The sequence below is a fragment of the Mixophyes fleayi genome, chromosome 1, assembly GCF_038048845.1.
Source record: "Mixophyes fleayi isolate aMixFle1 chromosome 1, aMixFle1.hap1, whole genome shotgun sequence".
In the NCBI taxonomy this organism is placed as follows: Eukaryota; Metazoa; Chordata; class Amphibia; order Anura; family Limnodynastidae; genus Mixophyes; species Mixophyes fleayi.
This window is the reverse complement of record NC_134402.1, coordinates 308,021,795-308,045,447: the sequence shown is the minus strand read 5'-3', so window position 1 is coordinate 308,045,447 and position 23,653 is coordinate 308,021,795.

The following is a 23,653-nucleotide window of genomic DNA, read 5'->3' as shown; positions in this document are numbered from 1 at the left end:
CAATTCGCTTACATTCCTATTACATTTTTTTCATATTCTCATCAAATCCAAACTTATGGGATTTGTTCGTTAGAAAAATGTCATTAACAAGTTGTGTTCTTTAGAAAAAGCCAGTGTGTCTTACATGAACTTTTTTTCCAACATTTATACATGTTTTGTTTTCTTCTCAGGTAAAATACAGAATCACTGCTCTACTGACCAATTCCAAATGAGTGATTTGCTGTTCTACTCAGGCTTTGTACTGACACTTCTAATTTGTACACTGCTGTTTGGTTGGGTGGCTGCACTGTGTGATGGTCCTTCCTTGTGAAATCACCTATAATGGAGTTTAGCAATGGATGGCCTGGGTTTATGGAGACTGATGTCACTGTTATTAAAGTAATTCTATCGTTTTAAAATAAGCATTGCCCAATCAATTGTATGTGTTTCCAAAGCACAAAGTGATTTATTTTAGCAGATGTAAATAGTCAACAATTCAATACATTATTATATTATGATAAAGTACAGTACAGCCAATACCAAAAGATAAGTACATACCAATGCTATCGCATGCGCTCGCTGCGCACCCACGGGACCCAGTGAACAGTATATCTGTTAGAATACTGTGTCAGAGTTGACTGAGAACCAGGGGGTGTGCAGCGATGATTATATACAGTACAGTGTTACACTTGAACAATAGAGATGACGTAGATTGTTTCTATAGGTCCAGACGTTGGGTGGGTCCAGGGTAAACAGATCATAGGTTGACTCAATCTAAGGAATCCAAAGGTAAGGGTCGTCTCTCCAGGGGGTCTGCTCCTTTCATAGCCAGCATCATACAAAGGATTATTCCCTAATATCAATAACTAAAGTATGCAATGTGCGATCTCTTCGCCGACTGCACCGGACAGCTGCTGATGAATAGGGTTTCAGTACGATACCAGACATGCCACCTTTCCCACAACCTGAACCATATATATCACTTATGTGTACGTATAATCATTATATATATATATATATATATATATATATATATATATATATATATATATATATACTACTAATAAACCAAATATTATCTGCTCATAAATTACAGTGTGACGAAACCAATATGAATATGAATTATATAAATAACTAAATGTGGTAATGCGTGTGTGTGCGTGCGTATTTTACCGTATTTTACCACCTCTTCCTTCCTCCACCGCTTCCGCGATCTTCTCCTCCTCTGCCTCCACCACCACCTTCGTCCCCTCCTCGGCCTCCGCCACGTCCTCATCCTCCACATCTTTCTCCGCCTCACATCTTTCACGACGTCTACAGTCTGTTAGAATAAATATAACATATAAGTGTATTGTTCAAAAATCAACCTGGTTAACAATTATATAGATGTAGTCATATAATAATGTGATCTGACATTGTGAATAATTTATTTATTTTGCAACACAGATAAAGATAATCTTTACCAAAAGGAGAGAAACAGGACAGACACACACTACTTTCACATGTCCTGTAACAATGTTTGCTTTAGGCTTAGGACGGAGATGTACTGTCTCCGTTTTACTCAGTAATTGTTCAATAGTCATTTTTTGGGGGCACATCAGAATTTAAACAGCCAGATAATTAATGACTGATTAAGGACTTATAATATAGTAGGTATTTGTGTTTGGCCTGATAATATGTGAAAATCATCTAAAGGCAACTATGATCGTTGACATTGTTTACAAAGATGGCGTTCAATTCTTTTTGCAATATAACACATCTGCCAGTGTAATATTATAAATGTCTGGAAGGTAATGTCAGCAAGTTGCCTTAGTGGGTAGCGCTTCTGTCTCACAGCACTGGGGACATGAGTTTGAATCCCAAACACGGTGTATTTGTCTGGAGTTTGGGCCTCAATCATTAAGAAAATTAAATGTAGCACCATAAAATCATGCTCCTGCGGTCTAAGTAAGTGGCATTAGATAGTGATTTTACATGTGAAATATGGATACAGATTCGTATTTGGTGTCGCCCACCTCCTTAGCTAAATTTTACAACAAACTGTAAGCAACTATTACTGTAGCTTATACGATTAATAGAGAACTCGCATCTTACAATCTTCTCCCTCAGTTCATCTAAGAGCTGGGGCTGGCGGCACCGCAGGTCGCTCCACCTACGTTGTAGCTGTACAACAGAGCGGCGGTTGTGGAATCTGTCGAAGTCGTATAATTGAATGAACGAAAATATATTGGTTAATATTGTTTTACCGTGCAATTGCGATCAGTATGCCACGCAACACGTGGCATGGTGCGATCACGTGGTAAAATACGCCTACACACACTCACACTCTCTCATTTAGTTATTTATATATTTCATATTTATTAAGGTTCCAGTCCACATTCATTTATTAGTAAAATGTATTAGATTGTATATTTATTCATATATAATACTGTAGTAAAGGTTTTTATGGTTCAGGTGTTTTAAAAGATGAAGAGTTTGGTCTCATATTAAAGCTTATTTCACCAGCATTAACCCGGTGTGGACGGAATAGCGATCGCATCTAGCGATCGCAAGATACCAGCAATATGAGATTAATGCTAAAAAAATACTTTTGTGTGGGTCCGTTTGAACTGGTCATTCAGAGTCAAATCATGGGAACAATAGGGTGGGGGATGTTCCCCTCACCCTTTGTAAGGATCAAATGAACTGACCTATAACTTGCAAGAAACTGCAATGCCATTAAGCCAGGACCAATGAAGACCTTACTAAGTGTTAGCTGGACAAGTATATACAAGCATGCTGGCTTTTGTCCTCTCTCTTTCTTCTGGAAACTGGAAATGTGACGGCATGGCTGTATTCATTGAACCTGAGTGAACCCTATAAAGAAGATGTAATGTATTCAGTGGTTTTTAAACTTTCCTGCTTTAATGTAACATCTTTAATATGTATCATGTATCGGCTATATTGTACTGTATTTTATGGAACTGCTAAACCTTTTCTTGCTTTTTGCTAAATAAATTGCTTGTGCTTCAGAACCACACAAATCGATTAGACAATGCTTATTGGAAAACGATAAAATTACTTTAATAAATCGCATCCAGATATGGTGGTGCACCCTCTGGTATGCTCTGCTCGCAACTTTAACTCGTTGTTCACGTACCGACCAGAGGGCATGCTGTCCATGCCCTTGGTCAGTACCCTGAACTCTCGTCTGGAAAAAGTGCTCGCCCTCATCTTTTACTTCTCACACTCACAAACCAGTACTCTGTTCTGCAATTGGTTCTCTGAGCACGTATGGGCGAGCTCACGTCACTCTGACTGTCATTCCTAGCAATCCTAGGGGGGAGAATGGAGCGATGAGAGGAGTACTCCGTGCTTTGCAATGAGGATGACTCATGTACACCTGGCCTAGCAATAAAATCTGGATTTAAACGCACCTGTGCTCTTCCTTCACTCCTGCTCATTACCGAATGTTTGGTGGCAGGGACTTTATGCTATTTATATTTGTGACCAGGGCTGCCAAGAGGAATTCAGGGCCCCGGTACAACAAATTCATGGTGCCCCCTTATAGTCGAGTATGCTAAAAAAAATTGCGCAGCCTCACGGCGGTGCAAAATTTTTCGGGGGTGTGGTCATGCATTTGGGGGCGTGGCAAATGCGCTATTGGGGCGTGGCTAACACATCAAAATCACTAGGCTCTGAATTCACTGGAGCGTTACACATATGTCCAAGCATTCCTGACTGTCAGGACATCTAGCACCACAGTGTAGTATAGAAAGAATGCAGTGTGTACAGAAAGAGTTCAGTCTTGCCCTGCACCTTACATTGGGCACAACACTCACCAAAAATTGGCATTGTCACAACATTTCACACACTCCTGCTGCTCTCTCCTACCTGTTCTTCTCACTTTCACCACCTGTGGCTGCTGGTTTGTTTAGTTGCAGCTTGTCTGTATCCTGGAATGTTGGAGGACCTATTTGGAAAAAAAATGGCTACATTTAGAAAATTACAGCCAGCCCCAGCGTTAGATCAATAGCACCCACGATTAATAATTAGGCCTTCCTCCAGCCCCAACATTAAAACAATAGTATTCACATTTAATAAATAAACCTATTTCCTTTCCTGCAAACAGCCCCAGCAATACCTATTTCCCGCAACCATCACTGCCATTAAATAATTCATAGTCAAATTTAATAAATAGACCTCGTTCTCCCCAAACTCACCCCCACATTCAATAGCCCCCAAACCACCCCATCTTAAATTAAGTCCCCACTATTAAATTGCCTCACCATCACCCTACAAACAAAATAGCACCCATTAATTAGCCACCACCTACCTCACACACACTACATTGCAACAAGCCCCTGTGCCATCACACACACACATTACTGTGCCCCTTCATCACAATTACACTGTGCCCCCTTATGCTCACACTACACCCTACATGCTGCTTCCCACCCCCTTATTTTTCACTCTGTGCCTCTCTTCTCCCCTTCTTTTTCACTCTGTGCCTCTCTCCCCCCTTCTTTTTCACTCTGTGCCTCTCTCCCCCTTCTTTTTTTACTCTGTGCCTCTCTCTCCCCTTCTTTTTCACTCTGTGCCTCTCTCCCCCCTTCTTGATAGCACTGTCCCTTTCTGCTTTCCTCCCCTTACCTCTCCGTTTCTTTACTTACCTTTTGTTAGCTTCTTTCTTTTCTTTCTTTTCTTTTCTTTTCTTCTCTTCTTTCTTCTTGCTTGGTCCTCTCTGTGGCGCTCCTCACTGACTGTCGGGCGTGACTTGATGAAGTCACGCCCGACAGTCAGTGTGTAGGGAGCAGAGAGGATGGACGCCGGCACCACGTTCACTTGAGTATGTATTTCTTTTATTTTTTTCATTAACTGTCCAGCTCCCCCCACCAACAAACAAGACAGACCCCCCCCTTCCCATGGGGAAAAAAAGAAGAAAGAAGCATACTTTAGGACACTCAAATTGTTTGTAACGTCAGAGTACACTACAACATTTAAAAGTGAGTATCATGGATGCTTAGCTGATGCATTTCTGACAAATCTAAAACCATTTAGAGCTGTTTGTCCCTTATTGCGTGGTCCAGAAAAGTGTGTACTAATTAGATGTAGTGCAAGCAAAGGTTACATTGTCCTGGGCTCTGTGTTGCATGTACATGTTTATTTTCAGCCCTAATGTCCCTAATTTAGTACTTGGAATCAAAAGCCATTAGGCAGTTTAGCCTAAAAAGGTGGCCTTGTAATGTGCTTTAATTGTAAATTGTGTGGTGTGAAGGCCTGAGACATTTAGTGGATTGTGGTTAAACTGTCATACTGCACAAAAACAACATATGGTTCAGGAATACCAATTACAGGTATGCACAATGGACACGAGAGTCGTACATAAAATACAATGCTGGTCCTATTATGGGCAGCTTTGAAAATCCAACTAAAGGCTTACTGTTTCCTGGTAGTGCGAAGCCCTAGTGCCTGCCAGCAGGGCACTGGTCCGGCTTCACTGTCACCTTGCTTTTGGCAAGCACACAGATTCACCAGACCTGGGGTTACTTTAGCCAAAGGAATAGGAACAAGGGTTGTCGCAGTCCTTCTTCCAATCTCCATCCTCCGTCAGCTGGCCGGAACCATTACCTCCTACAGCAGCCAGATATTTCTGAGAAGATCCTCAGGCTGTAGAGGTTTGTTGACTGTCTGCTGTGTCTCAGGATATTAAGGCATAGTAAAACAATACACATTTCATAATTAAGATTACATCAGGCACAGAAAACCACCCTGTTGTGCTTGCAAATACACTACTAAACATTGTCTAGTTTGCCTAGTGATGCATCTAAAAGCACAATATTCCAAAATGTCTTTGTTAGCCTGTAATGTGTTACTAATTATAATGTTAATAGCAGGGCTAAATATACACAATCTATATAAATTGTTACAGCATAATGTAATGTTAGCTATTCAGTTCATTGTGTTTGAAACAGAACACTTGCCTGACTAGATTTAAACAGAGGACAGGTCACTATCCCTAGCTAGATCTCCTGTTGTTTATGTAAACAAAGATAGGTAATGTTAATCAAAAATCTGTGAAACCTGATAATAGAATTATTGATGTATGTTTCTACAGATCGAGAATACACATACACTTACTTGCCATAAGTGAACAATAGGAAGCCTCAGACTAACATGAATACATCACCTACAGTGTAATAGATAATGTTACACCGTCTCATATATGACCAATCTTAAGGGTCATATCCAACCACAATGTGGTGCTGAGCACAGACTTGCTATGGGAATGAAAACACACCTACTGAATTCCCAGTGTGAATGTGTGCTAGGGCAAACACTCTAGGGGGGCATGGGGATAAAAAGTACATCTTAAACAGTATTGGGACAGTTTTGTCCTTGAGTTAACTTCTATTAACATATATTCGAAAAATCCTTATGGAATGGGTGGAAGATTTGGAATAGGGTTAGGGCTTGTTCGAGTCTAACTTTGTGTTGATTGCTTTGGGTGGACAATGCGATCTTGTATTTGCATATTTGTGATATTTCATATTGCATATCTTTTGATATTTCCTGCTTTTGGTGTCCATCGCTTTGTGACATGGTTGCGCACAGTTAACATTAGTCAGATTAGTAGTGCTTTCCTTTCCTTTATAACACAGTCCCTCTAGGTCACAGGATGGCCATGCAGCCATGGCATACTCCCCGCCTAGTAGCTACTTGGGCACAAAAAAACTCTGCTTAGTGAATGGAGATAATTGTAAATGCACCTGGGTGGAAACCCCTATGTTGGGGGTGGGGTTTGACATATCCTTAGGGAATGTGTGCCAGTGGTCATTACTAACTGCTTGCTTGTCATTCTGGAGGATGTCCGCTGTGTAAGGAGGATGAAATTGTTGCCTCATAGTGCTATTATGTCTAACACTTTGCAAGTACTTGTGATACATTACATTTAGACACATGTTGAAGCAGGCATTGGTCTTACTATGGTAAAAAGTGGCCCAACCTATTAATTACACACACTTACAGATCCTACTTGCAGATATTCCCATCCTGATTCTGGCTTAAGTCTAATGTTTGTTTCTTTTCAGAACCATTCGCAATGTGAATGCTATTGAAAATCAATGTTAACTTCTGACACCCAGATCCTTTATGAACATTTGAGTTTACATCAACACTGCTTGTCCAAAAACCCTGTCATGTGATACTGTGAACACGTTCACACTATATATTCTGTCCGGTTACATCATTAACCATCATCAGCCCAAAAAGTTTTTGCAAATTAAAAAAACTATTCAAGCAGCCCACACAATAATGGGCATTAAACATCCAGGGTCACATAGCTAAGTGTAAGTGACAAAGTGCAGCTTTGTTGTGATTTCATGTTGATGAACATAACAACATAACAAGATTCAACCAAGTCAAACGTCTCGTGTCCCCCAGATTTTATCTGGCAACAACAAGTTACATATATGACTGGTGTGTGTAAGATCACAATCTGTGTCTTCACCCACAATTTAGTTTGCTTAGAAGTGTGTATATGTGTGTGGCTGGAATGGAGTAGGCAAAAAACAATATAGTTGATGTGTAGCAGTTCAAAAATTCATTAGGAAGCAGGTCAAATCTGAAAAGGGTGGATAGTGTCATTGTTTGACTACTGGTCAAAACCGGATTTAAAGGTAATGTGAATAAGAACTCCAATAGATGCTGGACTTGCGTATAACACCAAGGCATTGGATTTGATTGTGTGGACTTTGTGCTTTGCATTTGTCTGTGGCCACGATTCAGAGCAAAGTGGTGATTGGCATTGTGATTTGAACATGTCCTAGCCTAGGAAGTGTGGTGGGCAACAAATCTAACATTTAAGGACCCTACTTTGACAACATTTACAGAGGTTATTGAAAAATATATAGGATTAAGTTCATATACCATGTTGAACTTGCAAAATACAAAATCCTAACACATGGATCAAGAAAAGAGTGCATACATACTAACCACACAAATATACCTAATATTACAAAGTTCTAACCCACAAAATAGAGTGAGTTAAGGGGAAGGGCTGTATGTGGCTAATGTCAAAATAAGCAAAGATGGCTACAATAGATAATATATGTATACATGTACCTAATGGGCCCCAAAGGACAATGGAGTAAATGGCATGTATGTGAAGAAGAAGAACAGTGTAGTAAGCAGCAGATAGTTCTTTGGGACTGATTGCTGACACTATTGCAGGGTCATATTTATTATTAACAGACATTATTACATATTTTCAGCACAATACATAGAAAATAAGACTTTGACATAAAGTTCCATGGATGAGAAGCAAACAATTAGGGCCAAGTGAAGAAACACATAGGCAGGGTTGTAGCATTGGATAAATACTTTAACGTGTGATAAGACACGAAATGCATAGCTGTAAAATGCATGTCATCTTCGACTGTTGAAGGGAAAAGAAACAATTACTATAACAATATTAGCTCACATCTAACTTTACTGCATGTACTTAGTTTATGCCTTTGTGCATATAAAGGTGGCCACTGTAACCTAACATGCAAAGGGTCTTGTAAGGCTCAACACAGTACTCTCTGGAATAGTGGCTTGTGGGTTTCAGCTATATCTTGGTTTAGGAGTGTGGTTTGTGGTGATTTTGTCTAGAAAGTACCATCAGCTATTAAGAATGTGGATTGAATAACGTTGCCTAGGCAGACACACAAATCACCATTGTATGCAACACCCACACTTTAAAATAATATTACATGTCATTTATGAGAACACTATAGATACTTACATTGTTCAACTGGCTACGACACCATGGCCACCTCCTGCAACTCAAAAGGCAAGTGCTGTGGCCCCTTCGGCAAACAAATGACCACCCTCAAAATGCTACCATAGAAAATTGTTTCTTGTACATTATAGCAAAGGCAAATTGACAGCTAAGTGAGGAATATTACCTTAAATAAACAATACATTGTAAACTAAACACATTTGGGAAAACACAAACCATAGGAGGCTGAAGGCTTTTTACAATGTGTCTTCTAAAGTTAGTTCGGAGGGATGGCATGAGCAATATCTATCTTACATGTAGTGAATACTTTTAAACTAACCACCTTTTTAACAATTTAAGCTAACAAAATATAATGTAACAATTAGAAAAGACACATTTCAAACCAACTTGACTTAGGCATATAGCTTTGTAGAGTTTACTAACATGTGTAGCAAAATTGCCACTTTCAAAATATCATGTAACCTTAGATGTTCTGTCTGTTTATGAAATCTGGCTACATTACCAGGAGCATTTAGAAACGTGGACAATTAAACAAATCCACAGTTTTGTAACAACTATAAAGAAAGGACACATGCACTATATGACACAATGTGGAAACATAACATATGAGGACAAAGATCACATTCAGAGTACAGTAACTTTGAAGTTGATGATTGTTGAAAAAAGATTAGCAATAAATTGAGTAAATACATTATTCTAATTACCAAGAAGCCACGCTTCTCCATGTGGCCTTGCGCCCCCTTGACTCTCTTGCAATCTGTGCCACATCCCCGATTGCATAAACGCGAAGGAGTCATGGGTACTCCCACCCCATTTGGCAACAAGGGCATGAATCTGGAGAGATGGGTCACATATAGCCTGGACATTTATCGAGTGGAAATGCTTCCTGTTCAAATACAGAGAAGCATCCTCCCTACTCGACGGGACCAAGGCCACATACATCCCATCTACTGCCCCTATGACGTGCGGAAAGCCAGCTATGGTGGCAAACTGCTGCTTAATTCGCACAAGGGACTCCTCATCGAGTGACAGATGTATAAACAGAGAGCCCGTGACAGGAATGCCCGGAGAACAACCTTCAGCACACGACTGAAGGTGGCCTGGGACATACCTGCTGCGACCCGCACTGTGGTCTGGAAGGAACCAGACGCAAAGAAGTGCAGTACCGCCAACAGTTTGGTCAAAGGCGGCACTGCTGTCGGGATGTAGTGCATTGGCTCAAGGTCACTGCACAATGTGCAGGGTGTCCAATATGAAATGAGGAGTAAGCCGATAGCGACGGATAACCTCAGCATCTGACATCCCAAAGAGGCTGATACGTGGCCTAGGACGACGATATTGTACAGGTTGCTGGGTTGGACAGTGTGGAAGACCAGCCTCCTCGAGAACCAGATTCTCATCCAACTGCAGAATCGCCTGTATGTGTGACAAAAGACTGAGTTTACAAACAAACAAAAACATTAGTAGAGGCCTTTACAGCTTTGCATTTTCACTGTAGACTCCAAATATAAAACTTATACTTACAACAAAATTGTGATTCATCTTCAATCTTTGTTTTTGCAAGTACAGTCAGGAATTATTGAAATAAAAATAAAAACAAAACTTGCGTCAATACTAAAGCCATAGTGAAAGAGCAAAGACACCACATCAGAGACCACCTCACCATAAAGAGACCGAAAGAGAAACACAACAGACATAAGAGTGGGTGGCACCGGATACTTACCACACACTAAAACACAAAAGGCATCTTGGGCAAACCCAAAATATTTTCCGAAACTTTGTATCAGATAATCTGTTAGGGAGGGGGGGCAGGTAAGAAAGAGAAACAAGAAAAGGACTCACAAATTAAAGCAAACTATACATAATTCTGTCAAGATGCAGTCCCTAGTCAAAGTGACAAGACACAAAGTGCAAGAAGGTCGTCAATTCTAAATAATTTTCAATACTTTACTCCTACCATCCAAAATCCGATTTAAAAAAGCAAATGTAAACCCCTTACTTTGAAAAGTAGAGAAGCTTAAAAAAATAAATTAGGATTGGTTTATTTAACAATAAAACGCATCACAATGCTATTTTAGCTCATAAAACATACTTTGATTTGTGAAAGATACTGTTCCAAATACCTCTAAGCAGCACTTCTTCATCTGTTTTACTCACCAAAACAACTGAACTCCCAACAAAAAACAAGTGCAGCTAATGCTGTTTTAAAGGGAAGCATAATTAAAGAAGTATCTGCAGGTGCATACGCTGACGCTGCTCAGATGACGGCAGACACAGGTGCGTTTAGAGAGAGCGGGTGACTGTTTTGGCATAAAAATCCCCCATGCATATTTTTGCATTGGATTACAAAAAATGATGTAAGTGTATGTGGTTAGTTTGATTACATCTTTTGCTAATATACTTAGGTGTTCCTTCTGTGGAATGAATCAGGTTTCTCAATTGCAGATATGTTGCATGATCTATTGTTTCAGTGTAATCTATATAACATATGTACTCTTTAGTCTGGATGTTAGTGTGGTGGTTAGCTATTCCATCTGGCAACAGTAGGGTACTAGGTTCGCATCCTAAATGAAGAACGTACCTGTACAAACTTTGTATTTCACCATATGCGTCACTGAAAGAACAGTACGCAATTTTTCGTGATGGAGAAAAAGAGAATGTGTGTGTGTAATTCTTTAATGTTTATCCTTAAACCTTCCTGTTGGCAGTAATGCATGTGTTGTGTTAGAAATTCCCTATCCAAAAATTTAAATTGTGCATGTACCAAGGATTGAGGGCTCCAATATTTCATTGTAGAATTGATAATAATAATAATAATAATATAATTGATTGATTGTTACATTAATTAAACTTAATAAAGTATAACTGTTTGTTATGGGAGACGTTGATGCTCAGCTTTTCCTTCTAGTCTGTTTCATGCACATGCTGTTTCCACTTGCATGTTGCCGTAGTAGTTAGAAAATCAACTTTTCATCAGTGGGTTCATGAGTTTGATTCCTGCTACATTTTGTGGAATATGGCTAAATGGCATGTTGAAAATTGTGTGCAACTACAACACAGAGAAGCAGCTGTTCAAAATAACGTGATTGCAAAGACATAGGAAATATCCCCAGATAAAAGGTAAAAAAACCTAAGTGTCCAAAAATAAGAAAAAAGACAATCAATTTGAAGTCCAATTATTATTATTATTATTATTATTAGCAGTATACATGACTGAATTTCCATATCCAAAAATTTAAACTGTGCGTGTACCAAGGATTTCTGTCTATAATATTGCAAGGTATAATTATTGACATTAATAAAAAATAAAAAAGGAAAAAAAGCTTGTTATGAGAGAAGTTGATGCTCAGCTTTTCCTTCTAGTCTCAGGGGCGCACACAGGGGGGGTTTCTTGTTCCCCTCCCCTCCACGAAGAACAGGGGCTAAACAGTGCCCCTACATAGCGGCACTGTACTGTACAGCAGCCACGGCGCTGTCGAAAAAGCGTCTGCGGTGGTACTGTATTGTAGTAAGCCGCGGCTGCTATACAATACAGTGCCGCCGAAATGGAGCTGCTGCGCATGTGCAGCAGCTCTCTCTCTATATTTTTTGTTTCCCCCCTTAAAAATCCTGCGTGCGCCCCTAAGTCTATTTCATGCACATATTGTTTCCACTTCCACGTTTGGCGTAGTGGTTAGAAAATCCACCTTTCAACAGTGGAAACCTGAGTTTGAATCCTCACGAACACCTTTATCTCTCTGGAGTTTATATATCCTCTCAATGTTTGTGTGGATTTCCATGTGTTCCTTATGTAAGCGTCCGCTTGGTTTAAGTCCACAAACATTAACCGTTCAATTTTCTAAAAGTAAGCTGTTATGCTTTTACATTATTAATAGCGTATTGTTACCTGTTTTTAACAAATATCAGCAACTAACTGTTGACGCATCAGCCACTTTACAATGCGATTTATTACAATGGTGGTTGAAATAAAAAAAAAGATTGCTTTTAAAAAATTTAAACACAATGTTTAATGTTTGATATAAATCTAAATGAATTTAAAGAAAAAGAAAAAAATGTCAGGTGAAGTGTATTAAGATGTATGTTGTACATATTTAGTAGTGAGTGTTTTAAACGAACGATGCTTTTAGAACAGTTTATTGTTGTTACTCAGCGCTGCTGCTGTAGCTACTTTGGATTTAAACATGACCCTGAGCTTCCTTAAGTTTCAGCAAGTAATTAAGATAAAACTCACAGATTTTTTTCTTAACTATCCGACAGATCCAGAAGTAACGCCTACTCTTCTTAAGTCAGTACAAATAACGCCTACTCTTCATAACTTCTTTCGGATCTCCGCCCATTCCCCTCCCATTCCCAACCCTTTTTTCTTAAGTGGTCAGAAAACTTCTTAAGTGCATTTACGATGGTTTTTCATCTTAACTTAAGAAATTCTTAGCATACGCAATGGAATTTTCTTCGTATCTCCCTTTTCTGGGCATGCACAGAGAAGATTTTCGTAAGATCCGCAAAAAGCGGCAGACCTGATCGCTAATGAATCAGGCCCAGGGTATTTTAGCCAGTAATTGAACCTCATCAAAATATGTTGAATCATCTGCCTCTTAACGTTTTTATGTCACACAAAAACTAGAGAAAGAAGAAGCAGTAATGTTGTCCAGTTACCCAGGTCCCACTTCAATTCATATACGTTTAACATAATCTGAAATCGTCAAATTTGAAATAAAGTTGTCTAGTGTGAAGTGGTCAAAATGGCACAAGCCATACTCTTCAAGTAAGCACCACCTCTATGGAGCTCTGATGTCAGTTTTTTTTACCTTGAGTTTTTCTCTCCTTGAAGCTTAAAATTTGCAGAAGTCCATTCTGGCTTATATAAACTGAGCATCTGGTAGAGTGAAGACACTGTGATGTCACACAACTGCAGTAAACTATCTCACAGTATTATCCTTTCATGTTCCAGCTGCAGAAACCAAATATTAGACTCCTGGCTCCAACAAAGTATTGTGGTACAGACGGGGTTTTGGCAAGTTTACCCTCTATATACCAAGTGTTTTTACCTGGAAAGCTCTTTTGTTTGGTTAATGCAGGGGCCAGATTGTTACATCCTCTATGGAGCCTATAACTTACAGTCTTACAGTCAGACCCAGAAGTCCCCCCCATCCCCCTCCCTCTTTGCTTCCATTTCTCAGGAACTCTGCCTTACCCAACCTCCTTCAAAAGTCCACTACTGTGCTGCGGTCAGTTCAGTGGTGTTACCTTTGGAACGCGTGCTCCAAAGTGGCAATATGAATTATACATTCACTGTGAGTTCCCGGAGTCGTCCGCTACCTGCGGCCTTATGTTCCAGGGCTGATTCTGCCTTGGATGTCTCCAGAGTCACCCTCATTGTGAAGGTTGATTCTTCTGCTTAACAGGGAGTCGAGGCCCTGTTCAGAGCGGTCCGACAGATCCTGAACATCCAAGACAGCGATGAATCTGTGGTTCAAGCCACATCCATCTTCAAACGCCAGAAGAAAATGGCTATTCCTTTCCCATCTTCTCCTCTGTTGGAGGATCTTTTCTGCAGAGCTTGGGGGCACCCTCACCGATGGTTTTCAGGTATCTCGCAGTCTTTAGTCTATGTACATTTTGCCTAATGTGGTTACACAAAAGTGGGAATCTCCACCCACGATCAACGCTCCTGTAGTGCACCTTGCAATGAAATGAGATATTAATATCACCTTAAACCAGTGTGCACCTCGTTTCACACAAAGTGAGGACTATAAAAACATATACTTTTTCTAGCCTTTTGGTTCCCCATATTTGTCAAGCATATTTAAACTTGTATGTATTGTATTTTTAATTGGTAATATGTCGGGCAGCATGGCTTTCTTATTTTGTGTATAGATGCAGACAATGTTTCAGCCTAGGCAAAAAGGATTATTGTCCACCATACCTGTATGATTGTGCATCACACCAGGGGGGCTTATGTGTTAAGATAGGGAAAAGGCCCACAGATAGAGCTCTTTGTTTAATTATAGAGGACTGCATTGTGTATTTAAATGTAATGTCTCTGGATTGTGATCTTTCCTGGTTAAATAAACTCTGCTTTATAGCCATAGAACAATACCTGTCCCTAATTGTATCCAGAGCAAATCATCTGCTATCTGTGAAAAGGTAAACAAAGAAAAGGACCAATCGGGCAGGTTCTGAAACTCCTGAGAAGGTCATTTCTGCCTTTAAAAGACAACTCCTCACAGCATCCACTACCCAGTGATAGCTAAAGTCAGGCTGACGTTGAGATCTAGCTCTCTGCCAGGTGACAGGGAAGGGACAATCTGTCCCTGGAGTACTGCCTTTATCCTGATCTACCTCTCCAGGTCTTGGGGAGCTGTGTGTCTGCCAAAAGAGGAGTGACTGTAACCAAGGATCGCTGACTTATTGGTATCCTCAAAAGAAAGAGAGTCTGTGTCCCAGGAGAAATTTGGATAGGCAGCACCCCCTAAAAAAGGCTAGAATACTGGTGAGGTGTTTTCATTATACTCTGTATGTTGTCTGTGCCAGACTATAGTGTTATGTGTTGCAAGTTATTATTTAAATATCATTGTGGTTTGGTGCTACCATTTTGTTAAATAAACCTATTTAGATTTTGGATACTTGCCTGGGTGGTTTTGAACCTTTGATGGGTACCAGGTATGCCAGCTGTGCAATACAGAGCAATATACTAAGCCCCAGTATCATCACACACCTGGCTAAATCCACCACAATCCCAGTCCTGGGAGCAGCTACCCTGAAGGATGGTACAAACAGTAAAATGGAAGTGACTGTGCTCAGATTCACTCTGGCCTCAGCCTGGGTCTGCAATGCCTTGGAACGTGGGACTAAAACTCTACAATCAGGTAGACCCAGTTTCGAGTTACTTTTACTCTTGGACCCCATCCGGGATGCTAATGAGTATCATGATTAGGCCACCATTGATACCGGTCTGCTAGCCAGGTCCTCAGTGGTGGTGGCCCTCTGTGCTCTCTGGTTGAAAGCTTGGAGGGCAGACGCCAAATCCAAAAGACTCTGGAATCCTATTCTGGAGTGGTTTTTGTTTGGCCCGGAGCTGGACATGCTCATCTCTGATGCCACATCTGGAAGAGCTTCTTCCTCTCATCAATGCTCTTAAATATAGGGGTCCTATTGCTCCCCAGGAAACTCCAGAAGCCAAACTTTTTCTAGGGCCCAACCTTCGGGACCCTGGGAAAACCTGCACAGAGGGAAGTAGCCAGGGGCCCAAAGAATACCTCTCAAGGAGGCCATTCAGAGTCTCTGGTCTACCAGGGTTATTTCTCCAGTGCTGGAAAAAGAAAGAGGAAGGGATTTTTAATTCAATCTTTTCTTGGTCTGAAAGACCCGTCCATTCTCTGTACTAACTCTAAAACTTAGTCAATCAATGGGTGAACAATTTCAAGATGGATTAGCTGAGGTCTGTAATCAGCAGAATGAAGCAGATGTCCATGGACATCTACCTACACATACCTAACAAGTAGGGACACCATTTTCTTTTTTGGTTTGCAATGCAGTGCTAGCAATTCCAGTTCAGGGCGCATCCTTTAGGATTGTTCATTGGCCCGAGGGTGTTTACCAATGTCATGGTTGTCACAGTAGCCTTGCTATGAAACAAAGGGGATAACTGTGATCCAATACATGGAGGAACTTTTGATAAAGACAGTGTCCCCAGAGTTACTCCTCTGTCATGTAACAGAGGCAACCAGGACCCTGGAGCCTCACGGGTGGATATTGACCTAAAAGCCCACCTGAAACTGTTTAAGGATTTTTTTTTCTTGGGCTTCCCCTTCAACATCCTCCTTCAATGGGTTTTTCTGCTGGAGGACAAGATGGTCTCTCTTTAGGACAAGAAGAGAGTGTCTGGCCACTTCTGCAAGAAAGTCCTGGGCAAAATAGTCGCCTCCTTCAGGGCTGTCAAATTCGCCCAGTTTCACTCGATGGAGTTCCAGAACTAACTCCTTTCAAAGTGGAACAGGTCCCACTTACATCATCCTACTTAAACTGATCATTGTATTTAAACTGAAAGCACTGGCCAAGGCCCAGCCCATTCTTCTATGACATACTGTAAACATGCAATCAGACAACACCCCCATAGTGGCGTGTCTGAACCATCAAGGAGGCTCCAAGAGCCCATAGACCATAAGGGTGCACCATGTGAAGGGCCAAAAGAAATCTTCAGGTCATCATGCCTGTGTTCATTCCCAGTATTGCCAACTGGGAGGTGGACTATCTCAGCTGTTAGTGTGTTCATCCAGTAGAGTGGTCACTTCACCTGGAAGTTTGCCAACAACTTGTGGATCAGTAGGAACTGCTTGACCTCGACCTGATGCCTTCTAATCTTAACCACAAGGTGGAGGACTACAGGGCCAGGTACAGAAATGCCATGTTGGTTCTTTTGGTTTTCCCACTAGTCCACCTCTTCCCTCCAGCGGTCATGCTTCAGAGGATCTTAAAATGTCTCAAAAGAGAATAGATACACACATTCCTAGTTGCCCCATACTGGCCCAGGAGGTCTTGGCACCCCAACCTGATCAGTAAGCTGGCAGCTCCTCCTTGGAGAATTCCATTGCATCCAGGCCTTCTCACTTAAGGCCCATTCCTGCATCAACATTAACCATGACTGGCTTAACAGGGTAGTTATTGAAGCCGCTATCCTAAAAGTTAAGGGCCTCTCAGATAGCGTGGCCATGCTGAGGGCCCGGAAGACAGTCCTCTGGAACTACCATAGAATCTGGAAGGCTTATATTGTCTAGTGTGAGCAGAAACTGTTCACTACGTCAGTGTTTCGACTGTCTTGTCTTATATCCTCCTTACGGTGAGAGTTGGATCAGAGCCTTAGATTACGTAACTTAAAGGTCCAGGTGTCCGCCTTGTCCGTGTTCTTCCAAAGGAAGCTGGCTTCCTTGCCTCAGATCTAGCCTACTTGCGTCAATCCAGTGGTCCGATTGGACCTCAACCTTGTGCTTAAGGCGTGGGTGTCTTCGTCACTGGAGAAATTGCTGAAATTTTTCTTCAGTTCAGAAGCCTTGCAAACGCCCCAGATCTGACCCGCTTCATTCCTGCGAGTACTCTGTATCTGAATGTTCCTCACAGGAGGAAGGTTAGATTCCAGGAGACTTTGATTTTTAGGACCTGACTGGTAGAAGGCATCCTCTAATAGATGGTGCCTCAATAAATTACTGCTTGCTGTTCAACAAGCCCTTAAAATATAGTACACTGAAGAAGCGGTCATTCCTGATATTTATTCAAAAGGAAAAAGAAGCACTTCATTTCTTTTCCTTTCCACAATTGTCACAATGTTTGGCAAAGCTGTTGTCTCTGCCTTTTGAGGGGGATGTTCTCTTTGGTCTGGAATTGGACAAAATCCATACTCAGGCTACTGGCGACAAGCCCTTTCCTTCCGATGAATGCTCCAAAAACCAATGGCCAGATATTTCAGTCTTTTTGTTTTTCAGGGAAAATGAGAGGATGCTTCTCAAGGTCCACCAATACGGGAAAAGGACTGGCCCACCAAAGGAACAAATGGGCTTGGTCAGACAAGCATCTATCCCCAAGCCATCTGATAAACAGACCACATGATGTGTTGCATCTCTATCCAGTTATGTCAGTAATAGGAGCCAGCCTCTTGCTCTTTCGGGACCAGTGGATCAGATTCACTTTGGATGTGTGGGTGGGTCTTTGCCCAGTTGTTTTTTCTCCAACTTTCCTGAGAGATGGGACAAAAAGGTTGATCATTCGGTCCCTAGTTTCCTCAGAAGTGATTTTCTCGAAAGAGCAAATAGGCTTAGGTTTTTACTTAACCCTGTTTACTGCGTGAAAACCGAATACAATATTTTGATTCTTGAACCTAAAATCTTTAAATACTTTGGGGGATGGGTTCAAGATGGAGTCTTTATGATCTGTGACATGGTATTTCTTGGGCGTCACATCACACGGATTTGGGCAGCCACCTGGTCCTCTGTCCACACATTCACCAGATTTTACCTGTTTCATGTGTTTGTGTCCATAGATGCTAGCTTTGGATGGTGAGTTTTGTGTTCAGCTGTGTCTGAGTGTACCCTCTTTTAGGGGCAGCTTTAGAATGTCCCCAATGTGGCAGTGTCCCCCAGATTGGATGATTGAGAAAATAATTTTCTCCATCATCCATTCTGGGGGACACTGCTACCTTGGGGTTGTCTGAGGGCATCGGAGTTGGCACTTAAACAGTTAAGAACTAAACTTGCTGCTGACTCCTCCCCTCTGCAATCCCATCCACCTCAGTTATGTCTAAGTGCCCAAGGAGTTGGGCTGCGTTTGGTACTGCTTAGCAGTACCTGCTGTTTAGTGTTAGATTTTATTATTTTTTATTAGTTTTCAAATGAGTGTAGGTGAGGTTTTAATGTTATTAACATTTTTTTCCTCATAGATATTTATAATGGAACAAAGTTCCGTTCCTTGAAAATGGCATTTTTATGTACACTCCCAACCTCTACACTCAGTGTTCCGTTCTGTGTGGTTTGGATTCTGTGTTTTGGTTATTTTTCTTGTATAACCCTGTTTGTTTTTGTTTTTTTTGGGGGGGGGGGGGGGGGGGCTTTGCAAGTTGTGAACTGAGGAACACGGGTTGGGAGAGGGAAATTGCTTCAGGTTCAAAAAAGTTAACCCTTAAGTGCCCATTTCCTGCACCCTCACCACAACCCAATTTAGTAGTGTACCCCAGATGGATTTGGAGAAATCGATTTAACGGTAAGTATAAAAATGCTCTTATAACAGATATAGATTAGCCACCTGAGAAATTTAAGAGTCTTATAAATTGGATGACCAGAAGGGAATATCTCCATGTAACAGCAGTCTACTGCTTTTCTATATGGGACCTGATCTGCAACAGCTTCTATGACCTGTGACTGGCCAGTAATGGCAAAAATAAACATTTTTATTTATACCCTACTTGGGGGTATATTTACTATGCTTTGAAGTCATATATTAAAATGGCACTTTTTATTAAAGACAAAGCCATTTTAAAAAATGACTTCAAAGCGCCGGGAATCAATGGTTCTACAGAACCGCTGCATATTAAATATACCCCTAAGTCTTTTCTCTCTGCCACTGAATTATAAGTATGTGTAGCTGCCTGCTGTGTGTTTGTTTGTTTTCTTATAAAATGTGCTCTAAAATAAAATGGAAAAATTCAGAATATTAAATATATGGAAGAAAAATAGGAATAGTGAGCAATTGATCATTTTTGTTTATTACTTTTCCTGTTGGACTAACAATAATAATTCATTTTTATAATTAAGCTTTTGAGCGATGTTCTTATTTAATGCCAGCCAGTGCTAACATACACAATCCTGAAATATACCAATGTATAACTAGTTGTGGACTAAGAAGAATATAACAAAAAATTGTTTGTGGGGGGGTTATTTTGTTACTGGTTAAAGTGATCAAACTACATGGTCCAAATTCTCTATAAGTCATTTAACGTACTATGGATGAGCAAGTTGGGCATAATAAGAAGTGACTGGCTGCCACAACAAAAGGTGTATAGTGCCCCCTCTGTCTACTGCAGCTTTATTAGAAGACTGAAAAACTCAGGTATTAACCTAGTATGAGAGGAAAAGGAATTAATGGGTTAAATATGTAGATTTCTGTATGAAGAAGGCTCAATTAAAAATAACACTTAATTTTTCCTTTGCTTGTGTGTAGGTGTACTTTAGTGTTTTGTTCTGTTACAAAGATTCTCTCTGCTCAATATGTGGATCTGCACATAAACAATACAGGCATCTCTGTCTCTGTATTTATGAGATATTGGTATAGAAAACATCAGGGTCAGCATATCACAGCAATACCTATAATCAAAATGAGGTAGTTTTCATATAAAAAGAATAAGATCTTGATTTACTCATTTTCACATCACATGAAGTAAATTCATACTTGCCAACTTATGGCAAGTATGATCCAGGAGCCTGCCGGGGAAGGTGGGCGTGCAGCGGACGGGGCTCTGAAAATAGCGTCATTTTGGCCCCGCCCCATGACGTAATGATGCAAAATGCATCATTTTACAATGAACGCCGCGATTCCCGGTCTCGCAGCGTTTTGGACCTAATTCTGCTCACTTTACTAGGAATCCGGGAGATTGCCACACTCTCCCAGGAGTCCGTGAGACTCACGCGAAATGCGTGAGTCTCCCAGACATTCCGGGAGAGTTGGCAAGTATGAGTAAATTACATTCTGGTAGTTCTTCTTCAACTACTTAACTATACTTGCAGATACAATTATTTCAGTAACCCAATAAAGCCTAACATTAAATATTTACATGTATGTTTCTAATTCACTTAACATTTATTTGTAGGGTGTCACAATACCCTGCAGAGCTGGTCAGTAGAGAGGACAGTATGTACATAAAACATGACACAAGATAGACAAGGAGGAGCGGACAGAATCTTGGGATGACATTGTTTGTAAGAGCTTACATTCTAATATCTTCAAAAATGAGTGGTTCCTTCAAGCACAATATACTGTGCACTGTTAATTGTGATGCTTTATTATATTTTTGCATTTGGTTTATTGGAGCACTGCAGGAGACAGCAGAAACGTAAGGAGTATAGAGGCTGATGAGGGACAGTGATTGATGACTCCTGTGTTCCAATCCACAGAAATGTTGTCATCACACACCTCCCTACCCCTTGTGTCTAACTTTTTATAGTTCTCCCCTGTCAATCCAGGCCAGAGCCGTAACTCATACCTGACAACTCTCCCTGACTGTCAGGGAGACTCCCTGAAATAGGGGTGATCTCCCTCACTCCCTGAAGTGTCTGGCATTCTCCCTGATGCTGAGCCAGTACAAGACGTGGTTGGCTTCACCATCTGTGGCATGATGACACAGTTCAGAAATTGTGTCCTATGTCCATGTATTGATGCCTATGGAGGTGGCCATTTTCATGGAGACCAAGATTTATTCAAAGACCGACAGGTAAGACAACATGACTTCAGTAATGGAGACAGAAATGTAAAAGACACTTCAGTCTCTAGAGATTCATTAGCTGCTTTTCTTTAACGCATAGTTGCCTATTCTCCCGGAATGTCCTTGCAACACATAGTCAGTTATGTCGAAATATAGTAGTATTTATATGTTATATCAGAGTTACATGCATATTAGTGAAATACACGGAACGGGTTAAAGGAATAACATCATGAGTGGTATCATAATGAACCTTGTTACATATCCTACTGTTTGGTTCACTCTGCGAGGGAATCGCAGAGTGCATACGCAAGTTATGAATGATAGGGAATTATGAACTACTTAAGACTAAGGAATCCTGGCGGGAAGAGCAGAGCATACCCCCTGCAGAGATGACCCCCTCCTTTGGATTCCTTAGGATGAACCAGCCAATGATTGACGACCCCTTGGACATTCCTGAGACCCGGACCAATAGATGCAAGCTATACCATCTTCATTGTATTACTGTATTTGATTGTGTATATAAGCAGCAGCTTGTGATCCAGAGTGCAGACATCTTGTCCCCAGACTTCAGGATTGAATGACTGCACTGGATCCAGAGCGCCTGCGATAAGTAACGGCTGTATTTACTATTTATTCGCTTGAGCATATATATATTCTATTATTTGCGAATAAATCTCTGTGCTTTGGAAACACAACTCGAGGTTCGACAATCGTTATTGGTTAGCGACAATACGCACATAACAATTTAGGGGCTCGTGAGCTTTGGAGGTTTCGTTGCCGATGATACGCAAGACCAACGGATTTCGGTTCCTCAACAAAGGGTGGAGACGCGTCATAAACGGGTAAGAACGCATGGTGTTCAAAACCTGAATTTTACTCTGTGTTGTGAAACCGAATGTCCGTTTTGCATTATCTAGGGCACGCTAACTAGAACCTAGGGACAAAAGAGAAAACTGTTTCTTTTTTCTGTCATTGTGCGTTTTAACTGTATTGCATTGCTTAGCGTATGTGTATTTCCTGCTGTGCGTACGCGAACTTCCGGTAGACTTGCCACGTGGTTAAACAATCGTTTTGATAGTTATTATACATGCATAGTATAATTACTTGTGAAAGCCTCTGAGACATTATTACTATTGTTGGGAACTTTTGATTTTCTGCGCAGAAAAGGTGTATAGTGTGTGATGTTGTAACGTAGATACACTGTTCATTATTCATTGTGCTCAGTTGCTGTCTGACGAGGCGGATTGCCCAACTGAAGGACGGTATACAGGGCAGGTATACCGAATGCGAAAACCGAGTTTTCGCAAAGCGCTACCAATAGATCGCAAGGTTTGCTAATAATTAGTATTGGTAGGCAGTGCGATCTAACTGCATCTTGAGTGCGAATTGGTGAAGCAGCCAGGAGGAATTATATTGGAAAGGCTGGTTGATTGTATTGACTTTGTTCTCCCAGTTATAATGAACTCAGCAGATTTTGTGGTTATGCCAGGGTATTGAGGAGCTGATAGCCCTTGGGGCCCACAGTGATATTTCTGTATTAGGGATCCTCGCCGGGTGCGAGAAAAGCGAGTGAACGCGGCTAAAGGAAATACGTTCACCGAGCATTAGAGATCTCTAGGTGTGATTGTAGCAAAAGAGTTGGTATATTGTTCAACATGGGTGCTAAGCATACGCTAGAGATGGTCAGTGTACTGCCTAAGGAAGGCCCTATTGGTTCAGCGAGGTTTCTCATGTGTAAGAAATATGGTGCATACGCAACTGTGTATTGTGACACGTGGGTCGAGATGACCAAAGCTTGTGATAGGCCTTTCCCAACAATAGGAAGTTTTAATGCAGAGGTACTAAATACTGTAAAAGATAAAGTATGGTTGATTACCTCAACGAAAGTGAGGAATAAACATAATGATTGTTTAAAATTGTGGCAAATGGAAGGTAACACGTGGCAG